The 13481-nt window shown below is 40.4% G+C and overlaps 1 protein-coding gene across 4 annotated transcripts in view; it reads left to right on the top strand.

Moving 5' to 3' along the window:
• Positions 1-13481, top strand: part of MGAT5 (alpha-1,6-mannosylglycoprotein 6-beta-N-acetylglucosaminyltransferase) — a 133352-nt gene that overhangs the window by 60003 nt on the left and 59868 nt on the right. The gene's annotated exons all lie outside the window — the stretch shown is intronic.

The raw sequence follows: 13481 nt of genomic DNA, 5'->3' as shown, positions 1-13481 counted from the left end.
GGCATCTTGGCTTGTATCAGAAATGGGGTCACCAGCAGGTCCAGGGAGGTGATTCTCCCTCTGTACTCAGCACTGGTGAGACCGCACCTCGAATACTGTGTTCAGTTCTGGGCCACTCACCACAAGAAGGATGTTGAGGCTCTGGAGTGTGTCCAGAGAAGAGCAACGAAGCTGGTGAAGGGGCTGGAGAACAAGTCTGACGAGGAGCGGCTGAGAGAGCTGGGGTTGTTTAGCCTGGAGAAGAGGAGGCTGAGGGGAGACTTTATTACTCTCTACAACTACCTGAAAGGAGGTTGTGGAGAGGAGGGAGCTGGCCTCTTCTCCCAAGTGACAGGGGACAGGACAAGAGGGAATGGCCTGAAGCTCCATCAGGGGAGGTTCAGGTTGGATATCAGAAAAAAATTCTTCACAGTAAGAGTCATTGGGTACTGGAACAGGCTGCCCAGGGAGGTGGTCGAGTCGCCTTCCCTGGAGGTGTTTAAGGAACGGGTGGATGAAGTCCTGAGGGACATGGTTTAGGGAGTGCTAGGAATGGTTGGACTCGATGATCCAATGGGTCCTTTCCAACCTTGTGATTCTGTGATTCTGTGATTTAGATTAGCTATTAGGAAGAATTTTTTTTGCTTTGAGGGTGGTGAGGCACTGGCACAGGTTGCCAAGAGAAGTGGCTGCCCCATCCCTGGAGGTGTTAAAGGCCAGATTGGATGGAGCTTTGAGCAGCCTGATCCTGTGGGAGGCATCCCTGCCCATGGCAAGAGGCATTGGAACTAGATGATCTTTTAAGGTCCCTTCTGACACAAACTATTCTGTGATTCTATAAGCTGCACCTTATCATATATTTACACTGCTTGTAAAACCTAGTAGTAAATAGTAGAGTTGCTAATCATCCCAAAATCTGTGTTTTGTCCTCACTGACCTCGTGTAAACTTTACTTTGTGTTCTAGACTACCTGAGTAGGTACAAGTGATAAAATAATACATAAAAGAATGACAAAAGGTGATTATGCTGTAAATATTTGTCCTCATTCTTGATTATGACTGGACACAAAAGCAAGAGCAAAACATAATATTTTTCTTATAGCTTTAACCCAGCTATCATGGCAAGCCTGGCTTGTCAATCTGCGCGTGCTGTGGGCTTTTCTTTGTTGTGTATTTTAAGTATTAGTAACGCTTCCGTGGCAAAAGGAGTATTCTTTTACCTGCAAACTGGGAAGAGCAGACATGATGATGATTAGTCAATGTTTCTCATCCCAAAGCCTCTCTGCAAGTGGAATTTTCTTTTATTAGGTACATTACTGTATTCAGAAAGCATCCTGAGAGCAGTGCCCATATGCTACAGGTGGATCATGATAATGCTACAATCCTGGTATAGCTCCAGGGTTAAGTTTTTGAAGTCAGTCCAGATTATAGTTTTGTTAATAAGCACAACCAGTGTGTGACCATTACTCAAATTTATGAATTGGAAAAGTGTTTTCTTTGAGATAAGGGTACTGGCAATTGGACTAGATATGTATTTAAAAAAAAAAAAAACAAACCACTCTGGTTTACCTTTCCTGTGTAGACAGCTAGGATAGCGATATAAAACATCAATATAGGATTAGAACATATGGCTGTTTTCTTTAGTTCATACATACATTTTAGCTTAGCTCAGATACCAGTTTGAATGTGACCATGTAAGTCATCCAGGTAAAAACAAAGAGAATGGTTGTTAGTCATGAAGTAGTTGAAAAAATCAATCTAAGATGCTGACATTTCTCAGTCAACTGAGTTCAGAGGGTGTTTATTTTTTGCACAGTGTGCATCTTGTCTGTTGGACCTGGGAATTTCTTACTTATAATTAATAAAATTGCAAGGTTGCTACTTCTGCTGTGCTACAGTTGAGCTAGAACCACCTTCAAGTAACACAGTCCAGTGATATTGCAACACAGAATCCTTCTTTCTAATGAAGAAAAATAAAAACCTTCTCTGTAGTTTTTGTTATTTTTAATACTTTTTTTGTGGAGAAGTTCATGTTCCTCTGAGGAACAGATCTATTTCATGCTATGGGGTGGTGGTTGCGTGTAACTGAATAATGGTGTGAGTGAAGAAGTACAGAGCTTTTGCAGCCTTACAGTTGTAAATGTAGATAGAAAATTTCCTCTGAGCTAGATGGATTACCAAAGACCTAATAAGTGAGTCACCTTGTGGCTCCTTTTAAAACAACTGTAACTACCGTTTATGTTCAGGGTGTCATTTTAAGGGCTACTAAATGCTGTCTACAACTTTTATCAGCAACCTCTGTAGATTTTCCTGGTGAATACGTTATAGCACGAGTAGCAGAAAGATGAGCAAGACAGTTCCATGAGGAAAAAAAACATTAGGAAAGTACCTGGCTATCGAAGATGTTTTTTAAATAACAGTCTTCAGCAAAGAGGCTGTGATTTGACTGTGGAAGGTGTTAGGCAGTGTAAGCCACAAAGTCTGGGGAGATCTAGGTAAGTGTAGGACCAGGAGGGGTTGTAACATGGAGTATTATGCGAAGATAATCCATTATAAATCGCTTTATGAAGGAAGACTGAATACCCTCTCCAAAAGAGCCTGTCAGCAAAGGAAGGAGGGACTGGCATGGGAAACAATCAAACTGTTAGCACTTTGGAAAAAAATATCTGTCTTTATTTTAGATTTATTAATACAGCCAGAGGTTGAATGTCTCTGGCCACACAGTAGCCATCATAGCTATTCTATGCCTTGTAACAGTCTAATAGAAATATTTCTAGCTTGCTGAGAACAGTCTTGATGAACTTCTAGCGTGTGCTTTCACCACTGTAGCCTGAACAAGCACTTTATGTGATAGCTATTACTTGTTGCAGAGCTCGTGACTTTTTCTTTCAGCAGAGTAGCCTCTTCCTTACTGTACTGAAAACTGAGTTATGCTGGTATTTGGAGATTACCTAGCGTGAACAAAACATATTCTTTGACCAAGATTTATAATTGTACTTTGGGCAAATGTGCAAACATCTTAAGAGCATGACTCAGTGTTTAACATGTAGGGACTGTTTGGAAATAAAAGTATTCATCACTTTACAAAGGACACTTCATCAGTTATGCTCCTTATTTAGCCAGCCATGGAGAAAAGAGAGGTCTTCTATTCTTTATGTTCTTTTTTTCAAATTGTTTCACCTCTGGCTGTTAAATGTGGTGTAGAACTGAGGCAGCAGTGTTGAAATCTGCGGTGGAAAATATCGCTCTGTGGCGGTGTGCAGAGTTTTTGGCAGATAAAGGGGTCTGAAGAAAATCCATCTGGATTATGCTCATTCATAATAAGAAGGTGATAACAGTTCGTAGGAGGAAATGTTGAGGATTTAGCAAGGACTGTAACTCAGCTGTCTCTGCAATAGGTGAACTCAAACTTCTATTTGATTTATTTTTGAGTTCCCCTTTAGAGACCAGAAATAACTCTCTTCCTTTCCTGACTCTCCAACAGCTGGCATTTTGAGTTGATTTGTAGACTGTTCTGTGTATTTGGTTATTACTGTGCTTAGGTTTAATGTTTGTAGCATGGTGCTACACCTGATTTCTTCCTCTGAAGTTAGTTTTGCAGAATCTTTCACTGACGGAAGCCCAAGAGCAAACCAGCTTTTCTTCTCCTCTGGGTTGTGTGAAAGGATAGTAGAGCATGAGCTCTTAGTGTCACATGTATCTTTAATCCCAATTCCAAAGAATCTATCAATGGGGCCTGTGCTAGAGGATGAGGCTGCATAGATTATGTTAAAAAGCAAAGCCATGGAGCACCTTGGGTAGTCTGGGAGCTTAGGTGTTACGTCTCTTTTTTCCTGTCTTTAGATCATGTGTCAAATCGGAAGCATGATTTCCTTTTTCTTCTTCCCTCCTCAAAAGCATCAAACAATCTGCTTGTTTTGATACTGACAATTCCAACTGCTTTTTCAGAACCTCCATTTAATTTTTGAAAGAGTGAATTGTTAATAAAGATGTTTGTAAGGCTTCAGCTGATTGGTTTCAGAAGCAATAAAGACCTTTTCCCTTCTCTCTCCCTCCTCTGTCTTTATCCAAGTTGTGTCTGAAAAGCTTTTAAGATGTTTGGTAGCATTTGTGGGTAGTAATATATTCCGATATGCTCAGGAAAGTATTAATTGCAACCTTGGGTGCCTTGCGGGTAAGAGTTTTCTTCAGCCGTTAGAACAGGAAGCTTTGGGCCACTGCTACAAATAATACTCTAGGTAAATTTAAAATTGCTGTTTTGGAGATTATCGCACAGAAATGGGGAATATGAAACCATGGCACTTTCAAGCAGCGCTTATCTACATGGCAGCTTCTGTTGTAGCTGAATCCTTGGTTCCATGTGACAGGCACAAGATCAGTTTGGTTTAGGCAACGTGGCTTTTAACAGTTATGCTTTTCTAAGATAACTATGAAAGCAATCTTTTATTTTTGTGAGACAATATTGTACTAAGCCTATTTCATTGGGTAGGGAAATCTTCTTGCACAAACACAATCAAAGAATCAATCCTCTGTTTTCATCATGTGATTTTCTGGGTAAGCAGGGGGTGTGGGGTTTGTGGGTTGGGTTTGGTTTAGGCTTTATTTTGGGGTAGGGTAGGAGTGTGTCCCCTGAATGGTGAGTTCTTGTTCTGTTCTTCTGAAAACATGGGAAAAAACTTGATTTAAGCAAACTCAAAAAAAACATTTCAATTCTTCAGGCTTTAAAAGACTGCTAAATAACAGCGGTATTAATTCTAAATATGCATGTTGTGTTTTTAAAATGAAAATGTTGATTGAAAGCTAGGGCTGGGGTCTTCTGAGGCCACTGGCATCACTGTACTATGCTCGTTCAGTGAAGAGCTAAGTTTTAGATAAATAAAACCATCTAACACTTCAGAGGGTATGATTACGCCAAAAACTGTGCCACACTGGTTGTTTACAAAATGTTCTTTCGCCTTGAAAAGTGTCACTTCAGAAGATTTTAATTGTGTGCCTTTGATCCCATAAAAATGAGCAAGTGAAGGTTCATGGCAAATCCTCCCCCACATGTAGCAGGTACTGAGAGAACTCTAATTTCTAAGACTGAGAACAGTCAGGGATCAGGATGCTGTATGTAATGCTTCTGAGGGAGGGAGAAGATTTTTGGTGTGCCCATTCAAAGTTTCCATAGTTCTTCTGCCTTACACATTAACTTGTTCTGCTGTATTGGCCCCTGAATTGTCTTTTAACAACTTTAGTGTTAACATCTTTGAAGTCATTAGGATGCAGACTTCAGTATTTACTTGTCATCTCAGACACGATGGCTTGGATGCCTGTCAGATAGCTGGCATCCTCCCTGAATATGTAGCAAGGCAAGCTGACAAGTCAGCTTTGGCAGTGCTGCAAGCAGGCTTTTATTTTTTTGGCGTTGCTATGGTGAAAAGGACCTTTGTCGTGGTATTTCCATGTCCTTCTTCCTAAAAGACTTGGGGCTGACACATTGGAGCCTTTGAGGTGAGGAGGAAGACTCGGGTAACTTCATGACTTGAGAGCTGCCCTGCGGAGAAGGACTTTGGGTGCTGGTGGATGAGAAGCCTGATGTGAACTGGCAATGTGCGCTCACAGCCCAGAAGGCCAACTGTGTCCTGGGCTGCATCAAAAGCAGCGTGGCCAGCAGGGCGAGGAGGGGATTCTGCCCCTCTACTCGGCTCTCATGAGACCCCACCTGCAGCCCTGAGTTCAGTTCTGGAATCCCCAGCGTAAGAAGGATATGGAACTGTTGAAATGGGTCCAGAGGAGGGCCATGAAGATGATCAGAGGGCTGGAGCAGCTCTGCTATGAGAACACGCTGAGAGAGTCGAGGTTGTTCAGCCTGGAGAAAAGAAGGCTCCAGGAGACCTTATAGTGACTTTCCAGTACCTGAAAGGGCTTCAGGAGAGCTGAGGAGGGACTTTTTACAATGACATGCAGTGACAGGATGAGGGGGAATGGCTTTAAATTGGAAGGGGGGTGGTTTAGATCAAACGTTGGGAAGAAATTCTTCATGATGAGGGTGGTGAGGCACTGGCACAAGTTGCTCAGGTAGGTTGTGGCTGCCTCATCCCTGGAGGTGTTCAAGGCCAGGTTGGTTGGAGTGTCCCTGCCCATAGCAGGGGGCTTGGAGCTGGATGGGTTTTAAGGTCTCTTCCAACCAAAACCAGTCTATGATCAGTTTATTTGTTTCCATGACTCTCTTTTCCTTTAACTTTATTACACTTATATCAACCTTGAAAGTTTTAACAGTCTGCAACCATAGTTCACCCTGTAGTTCTGTGCTTGTAGAGACAAACTGGTTTTAAAAAAAATAATCTAAGATACTGCATATTATTGTAAATTTCCAAAGCTGTCCTCATATCCTAAGGGGGCTACAGCAGGCATTTCTTCAGCTAACGTAGTACGTGCAGTGTTCTGTATGGTCATGCCTTGATAAACAAGCTGGTTGTCCCCACAGAATGTCAGCGTATACTGGCTGTAATAGGATGTAGGATGCACTGGTTCTAATAGCCAAGATTACAGCTCTCTCAGGGCAATGCTGTGCTTTGTCTTGTACTTATTGTGCCTTATCCATTGTATTCTTTTCCTGTGCTGTATATAATACCAAGCAGCTTTTCCCATTTTGCTGTCCCTCTGCCTCCCACAAAGGCAGTAGCAGGGAGCGGGGGAGCACTGCGTGTTTTCAAGCCTTGCTGTTGCAGTACAACGTAATGACTATGCAGAAGACCACACGTGAATATTTTTCACTGCAGTGTTAGGCTGTATTAGTAATGCCGAAGGGGGCTGTTAGTTGTCCCCTGGGCTGCATTTTGATTAACCACTTGACTACTGCTTGAATTCTCCTAACACTGCATTGATTTCAGTAGTGTTAATGCAACACAGCAGCACAGCTGGTGTGGAGATGGACTAGCAGTACAAAAGTTAATTTTCTTTAAATCATACCAGTGTCTTGCTACTGAAGTTTCTGTAATGTTAGTAGAAAGCATTTTGTACTCTGCATTTAAAATCTTGAAACTTTTAGCGCGTTATCATTAAATGTGTTGCTGGTGCTTTTGGCTCACACTGCAAATTCTGTCTTTAAAGAAATCTTACCAGCTGGACATGAAAAATTTTACTTCAGTTGAGAATGTGGTAGTTAGTGGGAGAAGAGAAAGGAGACCTTAGACAAACTAAACCAGCCTTATCTACAGCGTTGTGTCTAACCATAGATACCAGATTTCAGAACTGAAATAGAAATGAAAGGTTCCATGAATTAAAGCAAGAATAGTTCTTTTATTTAATGATCAAAATGAGGAAGAGAACGAAAAGAGAGAAAACTGGTGAATAGACTTGATGGGATGATTACTCTACCCTTTAATACTAAAGAGGTTCCTGATTTTATGAGATCTGAAGACAGGAAGCACTTTGAGTTGAGCTATTATCTGTGCTATATGTCATCAGAAGATATTCTAATAGGCTTTTTTGCACTGGTCTAAAAATCTGGGGTTTACCCTCAAGGTTCCAAAGTGTTTAAGCTTCTTAAGATGTTTCCATTCTCTGAGGAATGAAGAGTTGGTCCTTAGCAGTCTAGATAGGCTGCTGCTATCACGGTTCGTAGTTTCAACAGTATTGTGGGTTTTACATTTGCACTTTCTTTTTCTTGTCATTTTAAAACTTGTATGACAAATAGAATATCTATTAAACAATACTGACTACTGAGTAACTGATTATAACTGTTACTCAGCTTACTGTCTTGATGGGTTAACTTTAGACTTCCTGGCTGTCTGATGGAGAAAAATTGAAGCAGAGGGTTTTTTTAGCCGTTTACAAAGCACGTCATTTGAAGGATGGTGCAGTATGGGGAAGGGACTAAATATGTATATAGCACTCAGTTACTTAATTTTACTGTTTTGTTAAAGAGTAACTTGGAAGCAAACAGAAAATTCTATCACAATTGTGCCTTTAACCACATAATTCTCTCTTGGGTGTTGTAGACCTTCACTAAAACACTCAACTCATGGGCATGGCGTTTTATTGCAAGAGACAATGAAGACCTGTACCTGTGAACTGGTGTTTAAAGAAGGTGGCGTCAAAGGCATGGGACTTCAGCCGGTGTAGTTGCTCATATAGAGCAGCAAGGGAGAAGTATCTTTTCCAGTGCAAGGTTTAGGTGGCTTAGATTAAATCTGCCAAGTCATTCATGCTAAGGTGCCAGACTTAGCACTGAAATAGCTGATGATTGTTCACAAGTTCGGTTTCACCTGCTGTGCACTAACGATCTCTGATGCAGAGCTGTGTATCTTTGAACAGCCACAGACATTTGCAAAGTGAACATATGGCTCCTTTCTAAACGTGGGGTTGGAGTTTTGGTTAGTTATATATGGAGTATCCCAGGATCTCACAAACAGAGCGCTGTACTTAAAGATTTTTTTTAAAATCTAAAGTCACTTGGTGTTCTATCAATATTTTCCACTTTATCCAGGATAATCTGTAACAACTGTGTGCTCTTAGGTTTAGAATATGCTCACATTCATATTTCAGTTTATCAATGCATTGACTTGTAATGGAACATCATATGAGATAAATATTTAATAATTATGTATTTGCATAACAGGAGGTAGGAGGAAATGAGCTGTGCATGACTTCAAAAACACTTAGGTGTCTGTAAAATAGAAATTAATATCATGGCTCACACAAAGCTTAAGAGAAAATAGTGTGTATTATCTACTGTTGCTTTGTACTGACTTGACAGTTGCTCTATTTCTAACTGTTTTGGCTGTAAGTTCTAACTTGCATTCTAAATTACATTAATCTTAATTAAGGATAGAATTCCGTATGGTTTTTCAAGTACTGTTTTTCAATAAAATTAACATTCATGTCTGGCTTAATAATGTATTTTTCCCTTTCATGAATTTGGTAGCAGCATAATACTTGCATCCAGACCTTCTTAACAGGAATTTTCACAAGATATTAGGGTTTGGTTTCTTTCATTATCTATAAATAACAAAGAAACTCTGAACTCTTGACTTGTATTTTAATACTTACTTTCCATGCTTTGAAGGATCCAAATGTGTAGATCGCCATCCCCAGGGTTGTTCTTGCTTCTGCTTCCCTGTCCTTGTAACCCATTCTGAAGTGTCAGTTGCTGGTATCTGGTTGAGGTTGGTTCCACCTGTCCATGGGATACACCAGATTTGTTCACCTCTGTATTCCTGTTTAAGAAGAGTCAGCTCCTGGTTAGTGTGGATGAAAAAGGCTGTGAACGGAAAAGGGAGTGAGCTGATTTGGCAGGATGACCCCACAATGAGCTAGATACACACTAGGGAATCCTGTCCAACCATTGCTGCTTCCATCGCTACTGGTCCAGCCGTGCAGAGTGGTTTGATGAAGGCAAACCAGGCTGTTAATCTGTGTCTAGGAACTTGTATTTAAACAGAGTGGTCACAACTTCCTTCACTTTAGATATTTTACAAGGTTTTCTTCCATATTTATAACTGTAGTTTAGTAAGGATGGGGAAAGGAGCCCTTTTGTTGCCCACAGGCTCCTTCCTCTTAACAGCGGGCTCCAGGGCGCTCTCCATGCATGGCTAGTTGTGAGGAGTGAAGTATAGTTCCTCGTACAGGTTCTGATCATTAAGGAACAAAATATATTGGGAGGGATATTTCTCAACCTAGAACTCACCAAGGAGAAAGGCTGCGGCTTCAGCACAAGTAATAGTTGACTGGAACCATCAAAATTATTCACAAGTTAATTCAGACTTTTGGACTTAATTCCGAGGCTGATGTGTGGAAACCAGTATGTTCAAGACTCCCCCATTTCTGCAGATGGTGTGTTGCTTTGAACAAAATTCCTCTTGATGTGGATGTTTCCAGTCTTATTGTATCAGCCAGCTTCTTGTTTGCAGGCATGAAGGAAAGATTGCTCCTCGAGGGAGTACTTGGATAGAACAGAGTTGCTTGTTTCTATTGCTTCTCCTGTTCTTTCACATTCATTTCATCTTGTATACATATATTGCTACATTTTGTCTTGCTCTGTATAATACTTTATGAAATTGTTTCACGGGACAGTTTCTATTTTAGCTTTATAGAATTGCTTTCACTATATTATTATTGATTAGTAGGTGGGAATGAGGCAAGTGAAAGTTGGTTTAGGTGTTTAAGGTAGATCCATGGTGAGGCTGAGTGGGAAGATGGTGAACACGTGAAGCATCTTCGGTGTCTGTAGTGGTAGAAAAACATTAACATGTTTGAGGGTGGTGAATACTAAGAGTGTTTACTGTTGCTGGCAAGGAAGAGGTAAGATACCAGATACTCTTGGAAATATTACTACAGACTTTAAAATACTTGGTTAAGTGTTAACATGGCTAGAGGTGATAAAGGTGGGTGTTAAGTATTCTGTGTTCCCCATAGGTATAGATTAGCCTGGAGAGATCAGTACGCTGTTTGTATATAAAGCGTCTCGGTGGAAGAGCAAGAGTGGGACTGCTCTGGAAAAGCCCTAATGGAGCTGGCCACTGGGGACACTAGAAGCCTGAGAAGATCTGTATCTTACACTGCCATAAATGTCTGGCTCTTGCTTTTTGCTTCTTGGAATGGGCAGGAACAGGGAGAGCTGGGAGGGCTAGCTTTCTGCTTGGGAAGTACCTGTGTGTAGTACTGCCCCAGCTGATCTGAGCTATTGCGGTGCGTGGTGGGTGCAATATGTGACTGCTGTGAGAAGGCAATTTTTATTCTTGTGAGTAGATGTTGCAAATACAGGGATCCCATAAAACCTTTTGAACAATGAACAGTAGCAAAGATCACTACCCATCTACAGAAACACACTTGCATGCAGAAAATGTGTTTACATGTGACAAAAGCAAGGAGATACTTAGGCTACAGTTGTGTAACTACCAGAAATGAGACCATTCTCTGTGTCTTGTGGCTTTTTTCTCCATCTGTCCTTTCATCGATGGATCTCAAGGTGCCGATTAGAATGCAATCTGATGTAGGCAATAAGCTTGACTTATGCTCTAAAATAAAGAATTGTAGCTTATGTATTACGCTGTGCTTAAATGGACCTCAGAAGAAGAGAGGGTTTGCTCTACTAAACCTTAGAATGGAAAGCAATTACACGATAGCATAGTTAGCTTGAGATAGAAGACAAAGTTCATGGATCCTTCATGTTGGCAAGCTATACCTTCCCATTAGCAGAAAGGGGAGAAGAGCGGCTTTTGAGTACTTTTCTGCTTTTGACAAATAAGACGCTGAAGGAGTAACATCTCTTCTGAGACAAGATGACCATCTTGCAGAGGAGGATCAGTAGCCCAGAGCAAGCAGTGAGAAGGCTGCATATTGTGCTTTCTTAAGTGGCTTTGCAAGGCTGTGCCAGCAGCACCTCCTGCAGCTGTAGCCCCTGAGAGACTGTCATTCAATTCCACCTCTGCTTCCTCTCTAATGCAAATCAAAAAATTGTTTCTGTTTTCAAGTAACGCTTTGGAGCATGAACTATTTTTAACTGGTACCATACCAGTGTTTCAACCAAGAGCTGAGTGAATGGTAGTGCTGGCATGGGGTGCAGTGGGTGGTGACTGAGGAAGGGTACCCCTTAAGAAGGCATGATTGCAGCAGAAAAGGTGTGTGGAAATGCATGTTGAATGCCGTTAATATCTGCTCTGTAAGGGTTAAATAACTGTCTCTTACCTTGCGGAAAATTGCTAATTACAGTTAGTTTGTTCTATGTATAATAGCTACGAGGGGGGAATCAACCTTTGACCATGGCAATTATAACTTGTCCAAATGCAGCTGAAACTCATAGGAAGACTTGCTCGATTGATTAGAATTGCCCAGACATTCGAAATTTTGAACTGTAAGTTCTGTATGGTGCTGAAAGATGAAGTCTGCGTGTTGAATGTATCATAGATTTAGGATGTCTGTATTTTAGGAAGATCTGTACTTATTTTGTATTCAGGCATATGAGTTTGCAAGAAAAAAAAAAAAAACACAGAAAGACAGAATACCCTGCATTTTAGACCATAAAGCTCTTCTAATGGTGTTATATTGATTACCAGAATTTGCTGTCATTTTAAACCATGCCTTTTTTTTGGTTTAAGGTTGTTACTGGTTGATCTCAAGCAGTGACTTCAATGTGATTCAAGTGGAAAGTGATTCCTGAGCTGTAGTAGAGCAAAAAGTCATTGTCATCTAGCTAAATTTAGGATATTCTTTTAGATTGTTAACATCTGTCTGCAAGCTCCGTATTTTCTTATTTGGAGCAGAAATTAGAGCCGTAGATGTCAATGATCTAGCCTGCAAGAATCCTATAAGGATAAGAAGATAAGGGAAACTATTTTGAAAGTGTTTATTGATTTGAAATTACGAAGTCATCCTAAAAACTGCTTTGCATCACTGTTATTGTCGTTGGCAGCACAGCTCAGTTTGTCAAATTATGCAGAGACTGCCAAGTGTCTTCTTCCTGCCATGATTCTTCTTTCCTCGTTCACTCCATTTTGCAATGCTTCGCTCACATTTTATCTTTAAAAGAAATAATTTGGGGAAAAAAAAAAAGGAAAGTATTCAAATAAACCAGGAGATGTTTCTTTGTGTATAATACAATGCTCTAACTTTTATTTTGTCCTTCTAGTGCTGCAGCCTATTTTTTTTTGTGAGTTAGCATATTTTGGGTGAAGTTGAGCACTCTGTGTGCTGTAGCATAAAATGTTCCTAGGTTGATGGCTGGCTGGCTTTAATTATCTTGATTCTTGCCCATGGGGAAAGCCAGAAACGATGCAGGTATAATTTAGATAACTCTGGGATGAACTACCTAAATTGTAAACCTTATCCTCCACTGCCTTTGGCAAGAATCTCTCCACCACGTTAATCAGTTTTCTTGCCTTAAATGCCTGCATTAGAGGGTTCTGCTAAGTTCTTAGAAGAAAGTCCTAGCCGGGAGTTGATGTGGTAATGTCCTTTAAAGCTGCTTCTTCTAGCCTGTGAGCCAAGGAAAGAAGTCTTTCTCAATATTATACTCTTCAATGTATTGCAAAAGAATTTCTAGAATGATAAAATATTAAAACAGGCAAAAAAGAAGAAAATTCTTGGGAGACGATAGGAAATTTTTCTTATGATGTGATGTTGTGCTACTCAGTTGTAAATTTATATCAAACTGCAACATTTATTAATTGGGTCATAAATCTGATGCCAAGTTGCAGATTGTGGGTATTTGATAAAGTGATAACAGAACTTGAAAATCTCGGTTTTATGTTGAAGAGCAATATACATCTTACAAATGTTTCACAGTTGGAAACAAATTCTTGCCATTTAGTAGTTTAAGCACACTTTGATTAGAAAGACGCACTGCTTTTTATTATTTTCAGTATGGATTAGCTTAATTTTTAAGTTTTTCATAGACCATTTTCTGTAATTCAGCACTTTTACTGCAAGTCAGAGTTGAAATCTAGGCATCCGTTTTCTACTACAGTCCCACTGAGATTTAATGTTATAACAAATATTACACAGTAGGGCTCTTTGGTC

The sequence above is a fragment of the Cuculus canorus genome, chromosome 6, assembly GCF_017976375.1.
Source record: "Cuculus canorus isolate bCucCan1 chromosome 6, bCucCan1.pri, whole genome shotgun sequence".
In the NCBI taxonomy this organism is placed as follows: domain Eukaryota; kingdom Metazoa; phylum Chordata; class Aves; order Cuculiformes; family Cuculidae; genus Cuculus; species Cuculus canorus.
This window is presented reverse-complemented; position numbering and strand designations above follow the sequence as displayed.